This window comes from Lycorma delicatula, chromosome 13 (assembly GCF_047948215.1).
Source record: "Lycorma delicatula isolate Av1 chromosome 13, ASM4794821v1, whole genome shotgun sequence".
Classification (NCBI taxonomy): Eukaryota; Metazoa; Arthropoda; class Insecta; order Hemiptera; family Fulgoridae; genus Lycorma; species Lycorma delicatula.
In genome coordinates, this window is record NC_134467.1 from 29,312,374 (window position 1) to 29,326,252 (window position 13,879).

At 30.2% G+C, this 13,879-nt stretch overlaps 1 protein-coding gene across 4 annotated transcripts in view; it reads right to left on the minus strand.

The window, feature by feature from the left end:
* The window catches only part of LOC142333582 (metabotropic glutamate receptor-like), an 876,009-nt gene that overhangs the window by 620,097 nt on the left and 242,033 nt on the right, over positions 1 to 13,879 (minus strand). The gene's annotated exons all lie outside the window — the stretch shown is intronic.

Genomic DNA, 13,879 nt, shown 5'->3' on the forward strand with positions numbered 1-13,879 from the left:
GTAATATTTTCAAAACTACTTTGCTAAGTCACGATCGTATAAAATAAAGTAAGAGAAATGAATTGTTGTGTAAAGCTAATTAAATTTAATATAGAAGCGACGTGTTTGGGAATACACCTCGCTTGACCTGCCATATGCAAAGGATAAGCTTATATTAACTTATACATATGCAAATATATATATATATATATATATATATAGACAGATGACACACAATCATTTATTCGATTACACCCACCCATCTCACCCAGTTACTTGTACTCTAAAGACGTGAGTCCTTTTCAAATATTTAATTATATAACTGACTATTCCCTACTTCAGTCACACTCCACAGTAGTTCAGTGGATCTATTCAGCTCATCTGTGGAGTTTGGTCACACTCCACAGATATTCCCATCTATAATCTTTCTTCTTTATCTTAAATCAATTAATGGTATGAAAGTATGGAAACCGCTTTATGTTTCAAAACTGAGGTATAATAAGAGGTAGAAACCATTGTGGATCGACTAATAAAGAAATTATTACTTCCTGATATATTTGAAATTTTTTACCACCATCTTGGATTTGCCATATTGAATGAAATTTTGTTTGTATAGCACCTTCTTCTTTGTTTTTCATGTTTAGCCTCCGGTAACTACCGTTTAGATAATTCTTCAGAGAATGAATGAGGATGATATGTATGAGTGTAAATGAAGTGTAGTCTTGTACATTCTCAGTTCGTCCGTTCCTGAGATGTGTGGTTAATTGAAACCCAACCACCAAAGAACACCGGTATCCACGATCTTGTATTCAAATCCGTGTAAAAGTAAACTACCTTTACTAGGACTTGAACGCTGTAACTCTCGACTTCCAAATCAGCTGATTTGGGAAGACGCGTTAACCATTAGACCAACCCGGTGGGTTTTTGTATAGGACCTATCATAGATGAATTTAACGTATCATTTTTCAAGAATAATGATGGTGAATAACGTTTCTCGATAAATATTTTAATTTTTAACTTCCTTGTACGAAGTAAAGGAAGTATTGTGAACACAAAAGAATTTCAGTTTTTTTTTATTTCAACGGAAATATCCATTTTAACCATCCTTGAATCAATTTTGACTAGTTTCGGCGTTGCGCCTGTACATACGTATGTATGTATCTTGCATAACTCAAAAACGATTAGCTGTCGGATGTTGAAATTTTGGATTTAGGACTGTTGTAATATCTAGTTGTGCACCTCCCTTTTTGATTGCAAACGACTGGATCAAAAGTGCTCAAAAAAGCACAAGTTTTCCTAACTGCAGTAATAAAAACTCATTGAGAGCTTTTCAACAAAATATCATAAGTGGTATTATTTTCATTGGTTCCAGAGTTACAACAAAATAAAATTTTAATAAGTAAAATATTTGGATCTTACAAGGGGAAGGCACATCAGTTCGAATCTAACTTCGTATACATATATTTTTTTCTAACTTTTTTTTAAATTTAAATATATTGATCTATTAATAATTACTAGCTCCCAGTCGCAGCTTCGCTCGCGCTATATGGTTACTTGCGTTTCCCATGGTGGTCAATCTTTTTATTTTATATTTAATATTCAAGTAACCGGAGGCAGGTGCAGTCAATCATACATACAGTAACGTTGGCATATCGCATTTCCCGTTGCTCAGTTGTTTCAGTCGAACGGGATCGGGCCGTGTGTATTCGGTCGCGTGTATTCGGTAAATTAAAAATATATATATATATATATATATATGAAAAAAAAATTATTAGTTATTAGTGAAATAACATTTTATATACTTTTACTTTCATTCAAACATTTTTACAGAGGTTAATAATTATTAATAAATCAATATATTTAAATTAAAAAAAAAAGGTTAACAAAATATATGTATATGAAATCGGATTCGAACCGATGGTTCCACGGTTACAGATCTGACACGTTCTCACTTACACCACATAATTAATTGAGCGGTATGAAACAAAATATATAAACTAATATAAAATTCTGATATAGATATCAAAAAAAAAAAACGTGATGCAATATAGTGTCCAGAACAATGCAATTGTATAACTGTCTACTTAACTAAAGAATTGGAGGATCATATCTCACTTTCAAATGAAATAAGTTTACATGAAATGCAGAAAAAAAAATGAATATATAATTTAATAGGCGTACAAGGAAGTCATGTGGTGTCCACATCAGATTTTTAATTATAAGGAATCAAAGTTGTATAAACTAAATACATTGCGGTTTAATCAAAAGAGGTAAAACGTCAGTTAGTAACAACAACCTATAGATATTACCTTTATATAACTTTAGATAACTACCTTTGTATTACCTTTCGAATTACATCCAATAACAAACTTTGAACAGTTAATGTTGGAATTAAAGGGCCCGAACACTAATAAGAAAACCTTTTAAAATATATAATACTAAAATCAATGTAATGAATTCCGGTTAATAGGATTACCGGTTATTCGAAGTAACCGTTTAATTGAGGGAGTTATGTAAAAAAAGAAACATGCTTGAATAATTCATATAAAATTACGCCGGATTACTGACCCAAAATGCTGCTTATTTTGGCATATTTAATCACACAATTTTATTATTTATACAGAGTGTTTCAAAAATGTTGGGCTGGCTGCAATTTTTCAGATTCTACTCGTAAAATTAAACAAGAAATATCCTTAGGAAAAATGGGAATTTCTCCTTCGTTCTCCCCCTGTCAATCATTTTATTATTTTTATATAAAAATTTACATCTCAAGTTCGGTTAAACGAATCAGATTAATATTTGGTAAGCGTCTTGCTAATAAAATGTTAAAATTACCAAAAAATCAGGAATTAAATAACTTCACAAATTACAAAGTAAGGACCATATTTATTTTTCAATCCGTTATATCTGTGTAAAAATTAATTTTATCAAAATTAATGTTTTTACTAAAATATTTAGCCATTTATTTTGAACAAAATTATATTTTATTTTTTAAAATCGGTTAAAAAATATTCGATTTATGGCAGAAAATTGATGTTGTAATTATGTGTCTGTTTTCATCTCCTCAACTTTACGTTCAATTTCAATGAAATATTAAGTGTTTTTATTTATTGTTAATTTTAGTATTGTAAATTAGTATCAAATTAATTAATAATTTTCTCACAATAATAGACCTAGTAATATTATGACAAAATTACAACATAAATTTTCTCCCATAACTCAACTATTTGTTAACCTATTTTTAAAAAAATAAGATGTCGTTTTGTTCAAAATAAAAGTCTTATTATTTTACAAAATTCATAAATTTTGATAAAAGTTATATCTCCATAAACATTTATGGAGATATAACCGATTGAAAAATAAACATGGCCGCCATTTTGTAATTTGAGAAAGTATTTAAGTCCTGATTTTTTGCTAATTTTAAAACTTTATTACCAAGTCGCTTACCAAATATTAATGTGATTCGTGTATCCGAACTTGAGATGTAAATTTTTATATAGTTTCGTGGCGAATTCTCCGAACCTTGTTGTTATTTATTAGCCAGTTGTTTATGAGTTGGAGGGAGCGATTTGCTTTATCCTCTGCATCACCAATTTCCTTATCTTGCAATATTGATTTCAAAAAAGCGTACGATTGGATACTTAGGTCTTCCATGTTAAAAATTCTGAGAAATCTCGGATTGGATCCTGAATTGGTAAATATGATCGGTTTAACATTGACAAATACAAAATCTAAAATGAAGTTTCGTAGCGATCCTTTTTCCGATCCTTTTTACATAAAATCCGGACTGAGACAAAGCGACGGACTTTCGCATTTATTATTTAATTGTGCACTAGAATTTCTGATGAATGGTTTAAAATTAATCCAAAAAATATTCACATATGATACAAAAGATATAATTTAAATTTAAATCGCCTAGGATTTGCCGACGACTTATCTTTATTATCTAATAGTATCGCAGAAGCCAGAATACAAATAACAAGTATAGAAGAACTTGCGAATAAAATTGGAGTTAAAACTTCTTACGAAAAGACTAAAATGGTGGCTATAAATCCTTTAGTTATTAATTCTGTGAATATTAATGGAAACAAAGTAGAACTTGTAGAAAAATTTAAATATCTTGGAGAGATCATTACTTGTAATCGTAACGAAAAACAAAATCGGACCGAAAGACTTAATAAATTATTTAAAGCGCTACAAGTAACCAAAAATATTTACAACAAAAAATCGCTCTCGATTAACACAAAAATTAGACATTACAAAACTGCGGTTAAACCGGTAATTACTTTATTTAGATTAAATCAGAAAAATAGGACTGAACCTTTGCTTAAAGTTGAACGCAGGATTCTTAGAACCTGCATAAACATAAAATATAAACACGAAAATCAGTACAGATTATTGCCTAACAAATTTCTGTACGAAAACTTGGAATCCTTAATCGATACTATGAAAAAGAATCGAATTTCTTTTAGTGGACACTTGTTAAGATTACCGCAGGATAGGATTTCTAGGACAATTATCCATTGATTTTGATCTTTAAAAAATCCGCCATTATGGATTAAAGAAATTAAAGAAAACATGCAAGAATTAAATTTGACTTACGAAGATATACTTAATAAATCCAAAAAATTAAAATTTGTTATTAAAGATCGGAATACCAACTTTTAATTATACAAAAAGGGTTTATTCAGAAGAGGATCGTAAAGCAAGATCATTAAGAATGACTAAATATTGCGAAAAAGTAAAAGCTAAGAACTTAAAGGCCAAAAGATCGGCAAAAAAGACTTGAATTATTCTGACTAAAGTTGTCCTTTGCGTAAAAAAAAAAATAATAAATAAAAATAAAACAATGGTGGACAGGGGGAAAACGAAGGAAAAACTGCCATTTTTCCTAAGGATACTTTTCGTTTATTTTTACAAGTAGATTCCAAAAATGTATAGACAGCCCACCATTTTAGAAACACCCTTTATGAGTAATATAAAAGATTATAGAGTAGCAGGTACTCTATAAGAAATTCAGCAATTTCTCCATAAATTTAAAATAAAAATTAAAAAAAAAATTATAATATAATTGTATTTAATTTCTTCGATAATCTCAAAAGTATAAATAATTGATTTCTAAGAAATATGATACGATATCCAAACTGTTTAAATAAATGAAAAATAAATTTTAGGCAGGGAAATCTACAAGAAAAAAATGTACCGGAGATTAAAAGTTTAATGTAGCCCTAAAGACAGCAGAAAAAACAACAGGATAATAACAGAAGAATATAAAGATTAAAAAAAATGATGTCAAAGATTGTAGAAGATTGAAACCTGAAAAAAAAAAGTTTATTCAAGCGATCCAAAGATGACCCAATTAGAAAAAAGAATTTCAAAACGTTTCTTTTTGAGTTAAAGGTTAAGAAAAATATTGCTTTAATTTATTCTCTGAGGATATAATAAATCTACACTAAAATTCTTCGGATTTAAATTTTTATGGTTTCATATAGATTTTTACCTAAAAAGCTTACAATTGTATCTATAATAAATTCTATAACGAAAATTATAGTAAAATAAAATAAAATATGTTAAAAATTATTTTACTTTATTTTTATAAGCTTTTATTTAACTCGCTTTAGGAATAATCAAATCTTGCAACTGCTATATCTTTTGATCTATCGTATGAAAATCAATGAAATTTGGTACAGGTATGTAACTTCGATGACAATACAATACTACGGTGATAGAATCTGGATATGACTCCAAATTCAAATTTTCAAATTATTAAATTTGAAAATTTATCAACCGTTTATTTCTTTACAATTTGAATACAACGAAATTCAAAGATTCCTGTAATAAATCTTTCATTAATATATATTATAAGAAAATAATAAAAAAAAAGAAAAAAAGAAGATATTATACTAAAACTGGTAATTATAATATACAGAGGAACCCGTGAATAACGTTCTCCCTTTAAACGAAAACTTTGTCAGAACAAGCAAAATTCTGGGATATTTTTGGTATTATATCTCATTAATAATAAATTAACTTGCTTTTAGAAAAGTAACGGCGCATTACAGACTAGATTATTTAGAGAATTTTCATTTTTTTAAATACTGTAGGATCGATATAAAATGCCAAATAGCACAGGCGAAACGAGCCTTCAGTCAGAAATATAATTTGTTTACATTAAAAATTAATTTAAATGTCAGGAAAAGATTTTTGAAAGTATATGTTTGGAGCGTCGCTTTATATAGAAGTGAAACTTGGACGATCGGAGTTTCTGAGAAGAAAAGCTTAGAAGCTTTTGAAATGCGGTGCTACATGAGAATGTTAAAAATCAGATGGATGGATAAAGTGACAAATGAAGAGGTATTGCGGCAAATAGATGAAGAAAGAAGCATTTGGAAAAATATAGTTAAAAGAAGAGACAGACTTATAGGCCACATACTAAGGCATCCTGGAATAGTCGCTTTAATATTGGAAGGACAGGTAGAAGGAAAAAATTTTGTAGGCAGGCCACGTTTGGAATATGTAAAACAAATTGTTAGGGATGTAGGATGTAGAGGGTATACTGAAATGAAACGACTAGCACTAGATAGGGAATCTTGGAGAGTTGCATCAAACCAGTCAAATGACTGAAGACAAAAAAAAATTTATATAATTTATTTTTTACTTTTCAGTGCATTTTTATTAAATAGATGGCGCTGATGTGCGACCGGGTACTTTAAAATAATTTATATACGATTTTTTTTAAATTGTTGGTTTTAGCTAATTTAAGTTAGTAATTTAAGTTAGTTTTACCTAAGAGTTAGTAGAAATTTGGTTTCAGGAAAAGTATAGGGACAAGGGAAGCAATTTTAGGCTTCAGATTAATAGTAGAAGGAATAGTAAAGAAAAACAAACCAACATACTTGGCGTTTATAGACCAAAAAAAGGCATTCGATAACGTAGACTGGAATAAAATGTTCAGCATTTAAAAAAAATTAGGGTTCAAATACAGAGATAGAAGAACAATTGCTAACATGCACAGGAACCAAACAGCAACAGTAACAATTGAAGAACATAAGAAAGAAGCCGTAATAAGAAAGGGAGTCCGTCAAGGTATTCCCTATCGCCATTACTTTTTAATCTTTACATAGATCTGGACAATCTCTACATGGAGTACTAAAAGTACTTTTTGGGGCTTATTATTTTTTTTAATAAAAATTTAATTAAATTTTATTTCAAATAAAACTACTGAATTTATTTCTTAATTTGGATCCAAGAAATTATCGTGTGGCCTAATTTTGACTATCCTGTTGTTTTTCTCTTCCGTCTTGAACCACATTAAAACTTTTAATCTCAGGTATATTTTTTTCTTGAAAATTTCCCTGACTAAAATTTATTTTTCATTTATCCAACATTTTGGAGATCTTATCCTATTTCTTAAAACCAATTATTTATACTTTTAAGATTATCGAAGAAATTAAAAACCATTTTATTAGAAAATTTTTTTCTTTTTATTTAAATTTATGGGGAAATTACTGAATTTCTTACTGATTAATATACCTCCCTTTCTATAGCCGTTTTATTTTGTAATCTTTCACTAGCAGAATCTCGTTAATAAAGTTGTAACCTAATTTATCTTGATTGGAGCTCTTTTCTTTAATTTTAAGAGTAGAACATTAAGTTTATTAAATTCTTCATGAAACACTCATAAAAATAAAACAAACAGAAAAAATGTTTAACATTTTTTAAGTTTCATTTTAAATAAACTCTTGTTTAACAGAACGTTTTCGAAGTCATAGGTTCAATACCTTTCTTTTTCTGTTTAGCCTCCCGAACCACTGTAAGGTATTACTTCAGACGATGAATATGGATAATGAAGGGTTGTACAGTATCAGGTCGACCATTCCTATAATGTATGGTTAATTGAAACCGAACCACCAAAGAACACCGGTATCCACGATCTAGTATTCAAATCCGTATAAAATCAACTGCCTTTAGTAGGATTTGGACCAATGAACTCTCGCCTTGGAAATCAGCTGATTTGCGATAACGAATTAACTACTAGACCAACCCGGTGGGTTAAGGTACGTTTTACGTCTTCTCTTCCTTTTCTTCAACGTTATTCCAGGACAGTTTTTGAACAAATTATGGCATGGAATGAGACCTGGATGCTTCATTACACTATTAAGATTAAACGAGCATCACATGAATGGAGATATAAAAATTCGCGGCAGCCAAAAAAAAAGTGAAAACATCCCGTCATGTTCGAAAGGTTATTCTGACAATCTTTTTCGAATATGAAGGAGTTGTATACAGTGAATTTATGCCCCGAGAAGCAATAATCAATGCCGAATCTTACTATGAGACTTTAAAAAAATTGCGTAATGCCAATAAAGATCGAAGTCCCGGAAGATTGAACGACGGGATCGTTTTTCTTCATGAGAACGCTACTACTCATTCAGCCTCATGTAACCAAAGGAGTTACTGCAAAAATTCAAGTGAGAAATGTGGTCTCATCCGCTTTACACCCCTTGTCATAGTACCCTGCGACTACCACTTGTTTGGTTCTCACAAGTGAGACCTGAGAAGGGAGCGTTTCGCTAATGATGATGAACTTAAAGAAGCGGTCCTTAAATGTTTGAAGGAAATTGGACGAAATTTTTGTAAAAGTGGAATTGAAAAACTTGTCACAAGGTATGAAATGTGTTTATAAAAACTTGGTGATTATGTCGAAAAATAGATAAAACTATATAGTTTTTTGTTCAATAAAAAAAAATTGTATTATAAATATATGTTTGTTTCATAGAGGGGGTGTAACTTACATTCTGATCGTACCTCATAGTAAACGTTAGTTGTTTTTATACAGATTTGAATACAAGACAGCGGGTGGTTGGTGTTCAATTAACGACACGTCTCAAGAATAGTCAACCTACCTCATTTACATACCACACATATCATCCTCATCTAATTAAGGATCCTTATCGTTCTTTAGTTGAACAGATTGCAACGTTTACATAAGGAAAATTTTAAAATAAAAATAAATTTATATATAATTAGAAAAATATTTTTTCCTAAAAATTTGAATTTATTTCTTGTCAGAATATTATATAGTAGTATAAATTTGGTAAATCCTAACATTTTTTATACGCTAGAAAGTTTTCATTGCATGAATATATTTCCGTACATAAGCTGTAACCGTATGTGGTAGGTAAATTAATCAACACAAAAAAAAAAAAACTAGAACTGTTGTACGTTTAAAATATAACGTTATTATATATAATACGACGATCTAAAAAATACATTTTATTTGTGGTTTTACTTTTAATATATTTTTTTTAATCATTAATAAAATAACGAAATAAAATTTAATTCATTAAAAGGAGATAAAAAATGAAAATTAAAAAGAAAAAATTTCTTGATAAAAAAAATAACTAAAATATTGGCATGGAAATATATGAAGAAGCAGAAAATATAGAAATAACAGACAAAAGAGAATATAGAAACAAGAAGAGGATAAGTTAGTTATATAAAAATTATAAAAAGAAAAAAAACGAGATGAGTATGGAGGAATAAATGAGAGAAAAGTGTAGAGGAAATATATGCTTTGTTTCACATCCATCCATGTAACTAGATATTTAAAATTATTTAATATTTGTTTTCTCTTCAACGTGGTTGTTTAAAAAGAATTCATGTTGTATATGAATTCAGTTTTAATTGAGGTTAGAAATAAATATTTAAAATTATATTGTTCAAATAAGTTTTAAAAAGTAATGAAAAAATAATTAAAATTTATTTATTAAAATTTAATATTAACTAAAGTTTGTATTGTACACCTGATTTTCTATTCAGAATTCAAGAAAATGTTTTATACATTATAGTGGTCCAAATAGGGCAAAATGTTTGTCGAAAAACGTGCACCCCCTGATTTAAAAGTACTCTCAAAAACAAAATTTTTGACGCGTTCATGAACCCTTTCCGTTCGAAAAAAGTCATTCCCCACTCCACTTTAATTTTAAAGGGGATTTAACATGGATTTTAGGTTATTTTCAAGTCGTTACGATATAGCGTTTGCATGTTTCATCACAAAACTTCAAAAATAACGTATATAAAGGTTTTTGGGGTCGGAGAACACGAATTTGAAGTAAAAAAACTCATTTTGGCACATTGTAACTGTCAAAATCGTTGTCAATCAATTGACAACTAGCGTTTTTATGTATAAAAATCAATGGTAGACATTACAAATAACGTTAATAAGGGTTTTCAAGGTCAGAGAACACGAATTTGAAGTTAAAAACTTATTTTGACAAGTTAAAAATGTCATAATCGCTGCCAATTAATTGACAACTAGCTTTTTTAGGTAGAAAAATCAATGTTAGACATTACAACGTTAATTAGGGTTTTTGGGGTCGGAGAACACGAATTTGAAGTGAAAAAATAGTTTTGACACATTAAAACTGTTGAAGTCGTTGTCAATTAAAAAAAATCTGAAGGATAGATTCAAAAAGATCAACTCTCATTTTATTTTAAAAATTTTATATTCACGTATATAATTATTCAAATAATGTTGTTAAAATTTTATGATTTCTATTTCTATTATTATATTACATTACATATATAATGTAATTATATACATTTGGATGTTTTTTGCGATGATCATTTACAATTTGTAGTATATATTGCAATTGACTTTCATCTCTAGTGAATTTACATCTAAATTCTTTCACCAACTTAACCGTTCTTTCTGAGCAGTCATTGACGACCTTTAGATTTTTAACATAATTCATAGCAGCCAAATAATCTTCGTTTTCGCTCCACTTACACGGATCAATTTCTAGAAAGCTAGTCGCAAGTTCGAATCGTTTAAAAAAATTCAAGGACTCCGTGTTGACAAAAAAGTCGATTTCTTTGTTTAACAATTCGTTAACGTTTTTAGTTTCGTAGCGTTTCGTGTGAGCAGATTCGTTATCATAATCACAATCATCATCTGTCGCAGATAATAAATTTTCGTAAGTTTCACCCGAAATTGCTAGTTTTTCAACCATAGTTTTCCGACCCCAAAAACCCTAATTAACGTTGTTTGTAATGTCTAACATTGATTTTCCTTCATAAGAACGCTAGTTGTCAATTGATTGACAGCGATTTTGACAGTTACAATGTGTCAAAATAAGTTTTTGACTTCAAATTCGTGTTCTCCGACCCCAAAAACCCGTATATACGTTATTTTTGAAGTTTTGTGATGAAACATGCAAGCGCTATATCGTAACGACTTGAAAATAACCTAAAATCCATGTTAAAACCCCTTTAAAATTCAAGTGGAGTGGGGGATGACTTTTTTCGAACGGAAAGGGTTCATGAACGCGTCAAAAATTTTGTTTTTGAGAGTACTTTTAAATCAGGGGGTGCACGTTTTTCGACAAACATTTTGCCCTATTTGGACCACTCTATTGTACATGCATTTTTTTCTGTATGTAAAAACTTTTAACAAACTAAGACAACGCTTAAATAATTATATCAATACCAGTGGAGGCTCGCGTATAGGCACTGTGGAACTGCAGCACCCTCTATTTCCACTTGATATTATCGATTAAATTTAATATAATGAGTCATTTTTTCTTTAATTCGTTCTATATATTTGTAAAATATATAATCGTTAAGCTTAATATCAGTAGTCATCCCCCATTTTATAAAAAAGACACAAAAATTTTTGTATGGAACTATGCGATTCACAGTTCCAGCGGCATGGTATTTGGTTGTAATGCGCATGCGCACATAGAAAGCTGCACGTGAGGCTGCGAGGGAAAGCATTGTCACTTTCGCAGTACCAAAATTGTGCGTGCTGTAGGAAGGTAGTTTTTTTTTTAATTCCCGGTGTATATGGAACGTTTCTCGTTCGATCCCTAATCTAGTTTAGTCGGTGGAAGGAATATGAAAGAAATTTAGTTGGTTTTACAATAGTGATCACAAGATGGAAGAAAGAAAGGGCTCTTTGACTGCCAAATCTGTCCAAAAACACGCTGGAAGGGCAAAAGAGAAGGTAATTAGTAAAAACTAATTATGTATTTGTTTCTGTGTGCATACAGATTTAAATTAAGCACCGTTGAATTATAGTGTTTTAAAGCGGTTATTTTAATAAGTTATTATGTAATAATACCAAAACATATTATCTGTATTGACATTTTATTAGGTGATAAGGAGTAGAATTAGAATATTATCTTGCTTCCAGCTATTCTATTTAATTAATTTTTTTCGGTTCTTTTATTTTACAGAACACTTTAACCATGGCCTTGAAAAGGCCCAGAAAATATCTTCTGGAGCAGAGCATCTCACACTAATTTTAGCTACGAGCGGCCACTGATTAATACTTAAATAAAAATAAATTACTTTTCCCTCCTACCTTTCAGTTGCAGGATGTTTCAGGAAAATATTAAACGGGTGGTAATATCAGATCTGAACAACTTTGATTTAAGTAAAAAGTTTATTTATTAATGTACAGAAATGGACTGTATGGATTTACAAACATTAATACCTATACATTTTTTTTTTCTGTAATCAAAGAGATTCAGGGCACCATTAGTAATTCGTAAAATATCCAACCGATAATCAATTTCGGAATTTCTATACAGAAGAATTGAGAGGATAGTGCAGGAAGTGTTAGGGGAAGAACAATTTGGTTTCAGGAAAAATATAGGGACAAGGGAAGCAATTTTAGGCCTCAGATTAATAGTAGAAGGAAGATTAAAGAAAAACAAACCAACATACTTGGCGTTTATAGACCTAGAAAAGGCATTCGATAACGTAGACTGGAATAAAATGTTCAGCATTTTAAAAAAATTAGGGTTCAAATACAGAGATAGAAGAACAATTGCTAACATGTACAGTAACCAAACAGCAACAGTAACAATTGAAGAACATAAGAAAGAAGACGTAATAAGAAAGGGAGTCCGACAAGGATGTTCCCTATCTCCGTTACTTTTTAATCTTTACATGGATCTAGCAGTTAATGATGTTAAAGAACAATTTAGATTCGGAGTAACAGTACAAGGTGTGCACAAGCTAAACGAGCCTTCAGTAAGAAATATTTGTTTACATCAAAAATTAATTTAAATGTCAGGAAAAGATTTTTGAAAGTGTATTTTTGGAGTGTCGCTTTATATGGAAGTGAAACTTGGACGATCGGAGAAGAAAAGATTAGAAGCTTTTGAAATGTGGTGCTATAGGAGAATGTTAAAAATCAGATGGGAGGATAAAGTGAATCAGGTGGATGGATGAAGAGGTATTGCGGCAAATAAATGAAGAAAGAAGCATTTGGAAAAACATAGCTAAAAGAAGAGACAGACTTATAGGCCACATACTAAGGCATCCTAGAATAGTCGCTTTAATAGTGGATGGACAGGTAGAAGGGAAAAATTGTGTAGGCAGGCCACGTTTGGAATATGTAAAACAAATTGTTAGGGATGTAGGATGTAGAGGGTATACTGAAATGAAACGACTAGCACTAGATAGGGAATCTTGGAGAGCTGCATCAAAGCAGTCAAATGACTGAAGACAAAAAAAAAAAAAAAATCAATTTCATGCCACGTTTGTTGTAACGATCCACATTTATGAGTTCAAATGCGTCAAGAATCGTGCTCCTTAAGTTCATCAATATTTACTACACGAGTTTTGGATACATTATACTTTTCAAGAAAACTTCCCATAGGTTTTTTGGGTTCAAAAGCTGTCAAAACGTCAAGGATGAAAACCAAATTGGATCGATTATTGTAGTTTCCCTTCTAAATCTATAGCTCTGCTATCGCGCTAGACGGTGATGTAAAAGGTTATTGTACCTCAAGCACAAATAAACAGGCTGTTTTACTTCAATTAATTGGTTTCCCCCCCCCCAGATTTCACATGAACTACAGTATATATGATTCTGAAAACTATTTTT